This window comes from Chiroxiphia lanceolata, chromosome Z, assembly GCF_009829145.1.
Source record: "Chiroxiphia lanceolata isolate bChiLan1 chromosome Z, bChiLan1.pri, whole genome shotgun sequence".
Classification (NCBI taxonomy): Eukaryota; Metazoa; Chordata; class Aves; order Passeriformes; family Pipridae; genus Chiroxiphia; species Chiroxiphia lanceolata.
In genome coordinates, this window is record NC_045671.1 from 17370404 (window position 1) to 17379586 (window position 9183).

General features: G+C 44.8%; 1 protein-coding gene across 3 annotated transcripts in view; it reads right to left on the reverse strand.

Annotated features, from left to right (window-relative positions):
* Positions 1–5086, reverse strand: part of ELOVL7 (ELOVL fatty acid elongase 7) — a 29951-nt gene extending 24865 nt beyond the window's left edge. Inside the window, exons 1-2 of one of the 3 annotated variants that reach the window (XM_032676726.1) lie at positions 5012–5027; positions 4700–4830 (exon numbers count right to left, since the gene is read on the reverse strand). The gene's annotated coding sequence lies outside the window, so the exon portion shown is untranslated. Of the gene's footprint in view, positions 1–4699; positions 4831–5011 lie in introns of all 3 variants that reach the window. The other 2 variants (XM_032676724.1, XM_032676725.1) reach the window with 2 other exon arrangements.
* Between the last annotated feature and the right edge of the window lie 4097 nt (positions 5087–9183).

The following is a 9183-nucleotide window of genomic DNA, read 5'->3' on the forward strand; positions in this document are numbered from 1 at the left end:
GCAGAGCACTATACGAAGTCATGCTCACATTCACACAGTCAGTGAGGCACTGCTTTAAAGACTTTGAATAGAGGCTCCAGGCATCAGGTCCAATGTGCAAGGCACCGTATCAATATAAAAGATAATCCAAATTAAAAAGAATTCACAATACAGTTAAACACAGGCAGGCAGCAGGTAGGATTTCATAAAGCTGCTACAAGCAGCTTCTCTTGAGCATAGCCTGCTCAAGCAGAGCAAGTCTGGCTGTTTACAGGGTAAGTTTGCAATTATAAGAGCACTTTCAATAGCAGCAATGTAATTTTAATCAACCTCTCTCCCCACTACTCATATCTGCTCCTATGTCACCCTTGACTCCAGCTGAAACAACCACTTTTCTGGCTGCATAATAAAACAAATTGGGAAACAAACACAGGGTGAGAGAGGCAGCCTCACAGAAATGCTAAGGTATTTTTTAACTTACATCAGTTCCTCAGTGCTTTTCAGCAGCAGCCTTCACCAAGACTTATGCCAACACAAAAGAAAAGTGACACAAAAAGCATGTGGAATAAAAGAAATGCCAGTGAAAATAAAACATCAGCCTAAGCTGGTATCACAGGAGATAAGAGTCGATGTTCATTGCTTTTACTGTGACAAGTAATATAGTCCTGACAGTTAAAAGGGGCAATCTGAATACAATTGCTCCTAGCAAATAAGATGATTCATAGAGTTTGCTGACACCTATATGTGTCTTCCTTGTGACACCTGTGCCTCTCCACAGGTGAAACTCGGAGTTTGCTTTGAGCTGGATAGGCTTTACAAGTAGTTTTTAAGAGACTAGATTTGTGTGCTACCTCAGGATTTTGAAGTTAAATGCTACTGAAATCCAGTTCCTCAGACTCTCATTCAGACCCAAGAGAACAACAAGACACTTAAATCTGTGCTGCTGTAAGCTGAGTATTCTTCTCATATCACTGTATTCATGAACTACTTGAAGGTCTTTTCTAGTCAACATCTTCAGTGAAAAATTGCTTTGTGTAACCATCATAAGAAGATAGAGCAAAAATAGCAAAATACACACAGAAGAAAAAAGATATACATTGACAGACACGTTGAAAGCATTTTACTATATGAATTCAGTAAAAATAGACTAAAAATAAAAGAACCTTATTCAGTATTTCCATGTCAATTCTCAGCATTAAACACTGAAACCAAAGACAAGTAAAGAAAAGAGACACTTGAGTTGTTCTGGTAAACTTCAGTGTAAACGTACGTATTTAATTTCGGCTGAAATAATTTTTTACTTTTTGGATTTCAACTAAGTAGCATACGTATTGAAAAAAGTTAACTGCTACATCACTTGTGACTTCGTAAAACTTTTAGCAAATTGAACACGTCACAACAGCCTACAGAAACTAACACTATTGCATGGCCCTTTAGCTTTCATGTTCTTGCCTTTTAAAGGAACCTTTTAAAAGGAACTGTTTAAAAAAAGTACAATCAGGCTTACAAAAGTAACTATTTGTTTTGTTAATGCTTTGTCCTCTTTCTAATAATCTAACATTTTATGGAGTAAAAAGTTTAGTTTTCGCCATTTAGGCTGCATTTGCCCTCTAGATGCAACATTGAGCCTGGGTACTGCACAGAGTCCGTCCCTGAGAAAGCACGTGGGACTTGCTCCCTAGGACAGTACAACAATGCAGAGTAACTATCCAACTTTTAAATAACATGTAAAGCAATTTTAAACGTGAAGAAAGATCCTAAAATAAAACCTAAGACAATCCTGAAGCTTTTGTGGCATGCTTTAAATCTATTTTATGGAAACAATTATTCTTAAAGTTGGAATAGCCTCTGCTCTAGTTTCCTGGTGCTTAGCTCCCGTCCCTTTTCACATTGAGGCAGAAGTATAGACCAGTTTCCTTCTAAATACTTGGACTGGCCTACCAAAACTGTGTTTGGAGCATCCATAAATTGCAGCTGAGAAAAACATAATCAAATCTGCCAGTTCTTGAACGTGATATGTACTTGGGTAATGAGAAACTGATAAAAATACTGCACCTGTGTGTCCTACCTGCTGTGGCTTCAGGAAAGAAAACCAGAATAGTGAAGATCTGCAGTGAGGGACAGAATAGTGAGTGAAATGAGTATTTCTTCCTTTCCAGCTACCCAAGCTTTGAGAAGTAAGTTTCAGAAATCCATTAGCCTGAAGCGAATATGAGTGTTGAGCTATAATATTTTTATAAGGTATGCTGTGCCACTGAACACGACAACACCCCACCTATTTATACTTTCCTATGTACTATAGCTCTACCTATCAACTTTGATCCACTTCAGAGTGAAGCAGCTTGGCATAACCCACAGTTGGGAGCTAAACTATCTCATTTCAGCTGAGGTAGACCAGGGAGCTCACACCAGCCTTCACTAGGAGAATTACTGGGCAGCAACCTCTCACAGCCATGCTGAGGCAGAGTCATCAGGCAGGGAGAGATGCCACATGAAGTCTGCCAAGTTAGATCCAGAATACGACAAAGACAATTTCACAAGCAGCTGATGAAGATCCAGGAAGAGATCCTGGCTCCCTTTCACCTCCTGCCCTTGAACACAGCACAAAGGTGACTTCCCTCACTTTCCCACTTTCCTCACCCCACACGCACCTCCCGTGCCCATCTCATGCACTGCTTGACCTTCTGCCTTGCTCCACATTTCCCCACACCTCCAGAAATCTGTGTGTTAAGTACCCAGACAGGGGCAGGCCAGAAAAAGAGATAAGATAAGCATTAAACCAGATGCATTGAGTATAAGCAGCTTCAAGAGGAAGAGCAGGAGTCCAAGGCAGGGAAAAATAAAAAACAGTTTCCCAGTTTATTGCAGCAGAGGGAAACAAAGCCAGGAAGGGCACAGCATGGTAAGGACAGCATATGCAGCAGAAGCTATCAAGTTAAGTCAGGATATAGAAACGTACTTGATTAATTCTTTTACTGGTATGTAATTAGCTCACAGGTATTTCATGGTATTTGGTGAGCTTCATAATTAGTTAAATTCTATTTGGCATGTATTACTTGATTAACACTGTGGCATCTTTCCCAACACATTCCATGAATATTGCTTCCTGTACCATAACTTGTCTCACTCTACCAATAAATAAATACTACTTAATAGAAAGATATACACATTATAATGAAACACCGTGAACTTGCATTATTCCCCACATTCGCAACAGAAGTGCTGCCTAGGAAGACTTTCACAGGATCAAGGAATGGCCTGGATTGGAAGAGACCTTGAAGACCATCTAGTTTCAACTGCCCTGGCATAGGCAGGGACACCTTTCACAAGACCAGCTTTTTCAGAGCTCCATCCAACCTGGCCTAGAACACCTTGAGAGATGGGGCATCCACAACTTCTCTGGGCAACCTGTTCCAGTGCCTCACTTTAAGCCTACGCTTATCTAGGTTTTCAAATCCTAGGTCTTTGTACACTTTCTTCAAGTAAACACGTAAGTACAAGTGCATCCATTCCTTACTGAAGCATTTTCAGGGTATGTCCACACTGCTTAATGCCATGTCAATATACCACCACTCTACTTCTACCTGAGGTAGCTCCAAGGCAGCCTGAATTCATCCTGGGACGCACCCAAAGTGTTGAGAAGCAGAATAAATCAGGCAGTACGCTGCTCCCAGGCTGCTCCCAACAACTAGAAAAACTTGTTCAAACTTCTCCCACATGGCAATGTGCAATATAGACCTACACATGGATCTGGGAAGAAGTGAATTAGAATGAAGTAAGGAAGAGAGTATCCATACATGGCTGTAAGTTTTCTGGTTTGTCTGAACAGCTTCAATTAACATATCTTGCTTTCCTATAAAAGCAAAGAAATCAGGAAGAGCTGGTCTGCAGCTTCATTATGCCTTTTCAAGCATCACACAATTCTATCTTGGTAGCAGCAATGCCCAAAACCCAACCAAAGTTTCAAGTCACTTAAAACATATTTACAAATTCAATATCAACATACTTACAATTCTCAAACAACCTACATGACATCTACAGTTGCAAAGGACAAGTCTAAGAGACTGGTGCAATGTAGCCTTATCAGCTACACAAGCTGGCATTGACCTGCTTCCTCAGCTCATGGCCTCGCTGGCAATACAGCCTGCCCTCAAGAATGGACCTGCCACATGTGGCAGCAGAGGTGACCTGTCTCCAAAGAGGAGGAAGGCAGCAAGCCAGACAGCCACCCTTACGACTTGCCAGAAAACCCCTGGCTAGACATTGCCCCTCCAGCCCTACATTTTAATATCACCGTGGGCCACACCTCTCCCCCGGCTGTCTCCAGCCTTCACCCTTGGAGAGAAAGAAGCCTTCATTTCCTGATGCCTGGGACCACTCTTCTCTCTGAGAGCAAAGGGTGGGGGAGGAAAAAGGCATTTTTCAACAATAAAGTCCATGATGAAGTGAGGCCATGCACATGCCATGGTGCGACTTGCTCTTCACGACAGGAAGATAAGCTCAGTGCGTGTGAGGCATAGCCAGAGGGCCTTGAGAGATAGGAACCATGAGGTGTGATGCACAGCCAGAGGGTTTGGGGGAAAAGTACCGCGGGGTGCCAGATACAGTCAGGGGGTTTAGGGAAACAGACACCGTGGGGTGTACGGCACAGACAGAAAGCTTGGAGGCCAGGCACTTGTAGGGTGTGAGGTACACTCAGGGGAGTTGGGGGGACACGCACCACAGGGCACTGCCTCAGGGTCTGGAGGTAAGGCACAGTAGTGCGCAGACGGGGACAGGGACTAGGGATGCAGGTGCAGCCAGAAGACGAAGGTGGGGAGGGAAGAAGCTCAGCGCGGCACAGCGGAGGATCTGCGGGGGGGGAGGGGGAGGGGGCAAAAGGAAAGCGGGCGCAATCACGGAGTTTGAAAGGAAGGTGGGAAGGAGGCACCCCGAGCCCCATCCCCATCCCCATCCCACCCCTTCCCAAGAGCGCCCCGCCGCCCCGTGGCGTCCCGCGCTCCCGCTCCCCACTCCCACCGGGTGCACTCACGCGGCAGCCGCGCGACCGCACCTATCGCCGCACCGCCAGGCGCCAACTGCGCGGCAACTCCGCCCGGGCGACGGGAAGGCGCGGACCGGGGCGGGACGGACCGCCCCGCCCCGCAGTCCGGACTGCCCCCCGTTCTGCCCGCCCCGCTCCCGCCCCGCCCCGCTCGCGCCCCGGGCTGCTCTCCAGGTTGTCCCGCACCGCCGCCGCCCAGCTCGCACACCGACCGCGCGGGGAGTACGCTCCGGAGGCACCAAGTCGCCGGCCCCGGCCCTGCCGTCCTCCTGAAAGGATCAGACGGGGCTCGGGCCCGCCGGGACACCACACGTAGCAGTCCGTGGCGGGAGGCCCGTGTCGCTCCTGCTCCGCGGGATGCCACTGCCCCCGGGGCCTGGAACGTCCTCTCCTGCCGCCGGGTGTCAGGGCTAAGAGTTACAGACCTTCGTGAGCAAGTCCAGAGAAGGCCTCGAGGATGATCCGAGGGCTGGAACACCCCTCTATCAGAAAAGGCTGAGAAAGTTGTGGCTGTTAAGCCTGGAGAAGAGAAGGCTTCGAGGAGACCCTATAGTGCATTCCAGTGCCTAAAGGGGGCTACAGGAAAGATGGAGAGGGGCTTTTAGCAAGGACATGTAGTGATACGACAAGGGGGAATGGCTTTAAACTGGAAGACAGAAGGTTTAGATTAGATATCAGGAAGAAATTCTCCGCTGTGAGGGTGGTGAGGCACTGGCGCAGGTTGCCCAGAGAAGTTGTGGATGCCCCATCTCTGGAAGTGTTCAAGGCCAGGTTGGATGGAGCTTTGAGCAACCTGGTTTAGTGGAAGGTGTCCCTGTCCACGGCAGGGTGATTGAAACTAGGTGCTCTTCGAGGTCCCTCCCAGCCTAAACCATTCTGTGATCCTATGACTAGGGAAAAGACAACTGTTTTTTACCTGTTACAATACCCCCTGCTGTAGTGTTCAGGGGTTCCTCCAGATGACCCTAGATTTTGAACTCACTAGTGCTTTCTGCCAGCTTGCAGGAGGACAAATTGCAATGTGGCTTCTTGACACTGCTCCAGGATTGGTGGCAACTAAATGTCACTCTAGGCAACACCAGAAAAATTTAATAATTCCTTGTTTAAAAAACAAAGCACAACTGGTCAGCTTTGGCTCAATGCTTTAAGGCACACTTCCACCCCAAAAAGACAGCCGTACTCCTCTCTTAGAAGATGTTTAAGATGAAAGTAACAGTCTCCAGTGACTCCCATCTAGAGAAGTATGGGGCACAAAGAAAGGTGATGGGGAATTCCTAGTGTATAAACAGGTGCTCCATGTAGTCCACAGAAGGCTAGAAATTACAGCTTTTTGAGGTGGCTAGCATGGAGAGGATAGCTCAAGTCAAAAGAATTGGCAAAAACAAGCAGTAGGGAGAGGATATGAAGGCAAATTGAAGAAAAGAGGCAAACTCAATGATGTATAGAGACACAAGATGAAAGAACTGTGAACTGATGCTGTAAAATGAACACATGGTCAATGTGGAGGGGCAGAAGGGGTTTCTGAACAGGAGGACAGCAAGAAGATTAGATTTGAAGTTTGAGATTACAAGAGGCATAACCAGCATAGAAAGCTTGTTATAAGTGTGGAAACATTATGAGAGGCTGACAGACAGATGGTGGGATGCAGAAACATAGTATATAACAGGGAATCTGTAGAACCTCCATATATCACTTGATTAGGGTGGGGATTAGGAAGAGGACCTTGTCCTTTGGGATTTGTTTCATGCTTCTATTGGAATTGCTAGGAATATGACAGGTGAAGAAATCCTGGGGGTTTTGAAAGAGCATCTTAATGAGATCACTGGGTTTGGCCAAAAGGGATATGTCAAAATATGATAAACCATTGAGCAATACTGTATGTCTCACGTAGGAGGGGAAAATCACCAAAAAAAAAAAAAATCAAACCAGCCCCATCTCCCTTCAGCTTTTGGAAGAGAACATTTTCTTTTAATTCTTAGTTCAAAGCCATTTTTTTCCAAAACATTAGCCAAGAAAAATTACAAACAGACCTTAGGAACCAGCACATCCCTGCTCAGGCAGAGTCCTTGTGAGCCTTAAGAGTAATAAGTCATCCACAGGGATGTGGCTATGTGGCTCAGCCAGCAACTAATATTCCTCATGTGTTGCAAAATCTATTTTGCCATACCTGATAGGGCTGCCTTGGCTGAGACAAAATGGGACACTGGGGTGCATAACAATAAAAAGTAAGTAGGTTACCTGTACACTTCAAAATACAAGACTGTTGTCATTAATGGGCAAAAAAAAAAGAAAAATAACCAAATAAAACAATAATAATGAGATGCAAGCTAACAGCTCTAACACATTTGATGCCAACAGCGTTTGCATCAACAGATTTTCTCTCTTTGGAGTCTGTAAAGAGAGTAAGAGTCCTTGCTTTCCATGCACTTCAGGAGCAAAGGTAATTTGAATCATCAAGCAAGTCTGTGAAGGTTGGGAGAGAACAGAAATAATGGTTGACCAGTTCAGGGCAGGTAAATGATTAATATGCATCAGGGGAAAGGCAGCGTGAAGGAGACAGCTGTGCCCTGCACACAAAGAAAACAGAGGCACACAGCAAGTCAGAGGCATTTACATTGTAAAAGACAGAGCTAGAAGCAAACAGGTTTTTTCAGTGCTTAGCATGTGAAAGCTGCATATGATATTTACTGTGAATTTAAGTTATCTTTAAAGTTCCCTACATTCCCCATCCAATAACAGGGCAAGCAATAAAGGAACATAGACACTGAAGACAGCTCATCGGATTTTACAAGATGGTAAATACTTAACTAGTGGTCTACAAAGCACTGTGCTTGCCATGAATACTGCTTTTTCTTTTCTTTTTTGTGGCCTTATTAGAATCCAGGTAGCTCATATGCTTTGAGTCTTTTAGAGAGATAAGTACTCTTCTCTAGGACTGTATTTGAAGCCTTGAACCACTGACTGGCAGGAGAATCACAGGAGCCACTCCCTAGTCCAGCAAAAGTGTTGGGTTCTTTTGCTTACACAGTACAAGGTAATCATCCCAAGAACACCAACAGATATCTGCACACAAATCTTGAGGAGATGCAAGTGTAACCCAAATCTTGTTTGCAAGCTTTGATTTTCTGGAGAACATCCAGTTTGCCTGTGCACCAGTATTGGTTGTGACAACTGCCAAACCTGTCTCAGACAGGTTCTGCTGCAAGTGGCCTGTCTCCCATAGCTGCCATAGCACAGAGGGCTCCTGTGTTTGGCAGCTGGACTGGTGACAAAAGGGACCTCTAGGCCCTTTCTCATTTTCCAGTTGGAGTTACTTTCAGACTTGGCTTACTGCTTATTGCAGAAAAATTTGCTTTTTCTGCCTAGTCCTCTGAGCCAGAACAGAGCCTTTTGTGTAGCTGAAGCATTCTGCTCATTTCCCTGCCTGGGTCTGTTCCAGAAAAACATGCATGGGCCCTTGTGTAATGCTGGCAGTGACCTTCCAGAAACAGTTTCCACATGGCAGACGAATTCCTCCTAAGACATGTATCATCAATTTTGCTGTGGGACAAGGTGAGAAGATGACTCAGTCCTGCTCATCTTTCTACAGATGAGCTGAGTTTTGCAAAGAGGTTTCGCCCTCCCTCTATGGACATACACTAGAGGTAACTGTACAGAAGTGAGTAGTCACTGCTGGTTTTGCATGGCTTCTGGACACCACAAGCCCACCACAAACTACTGCAGTATTGTCAAGTCAGCCTGTTTCAATAGCTACATGTTTACCTGCATGTTGAGTTCCAGTTTTGCCATTTGAATAATAGTGAAATTGATAAACTCTTGGAAGTATGACAAAGCTTTTCAGATAGGGAACTTTCTATATAAACTCATCTATCTCGATTAACAGTATTAAAACCATTAGGTCCATAAAACAATTGTTTTACTGTTATGCATCTGAGACTGGTTCTAGGCAGGAGTAAAGGAAGAAGCTATCCCAAAAGTAGAGTGAAAAATGTCTATTGCAAAAGTAGAAGCAATAATCTGAAGTGTATGAAAAATGTCATTAAAGGGGATGTTTAACAGAGTGTCATGGTGTCATATATATATATATGATATACATATGTGATAAATATATACTTTCTGTTATGTATGTATATATTTTAAAGTTTCTGTATAGTGCATAT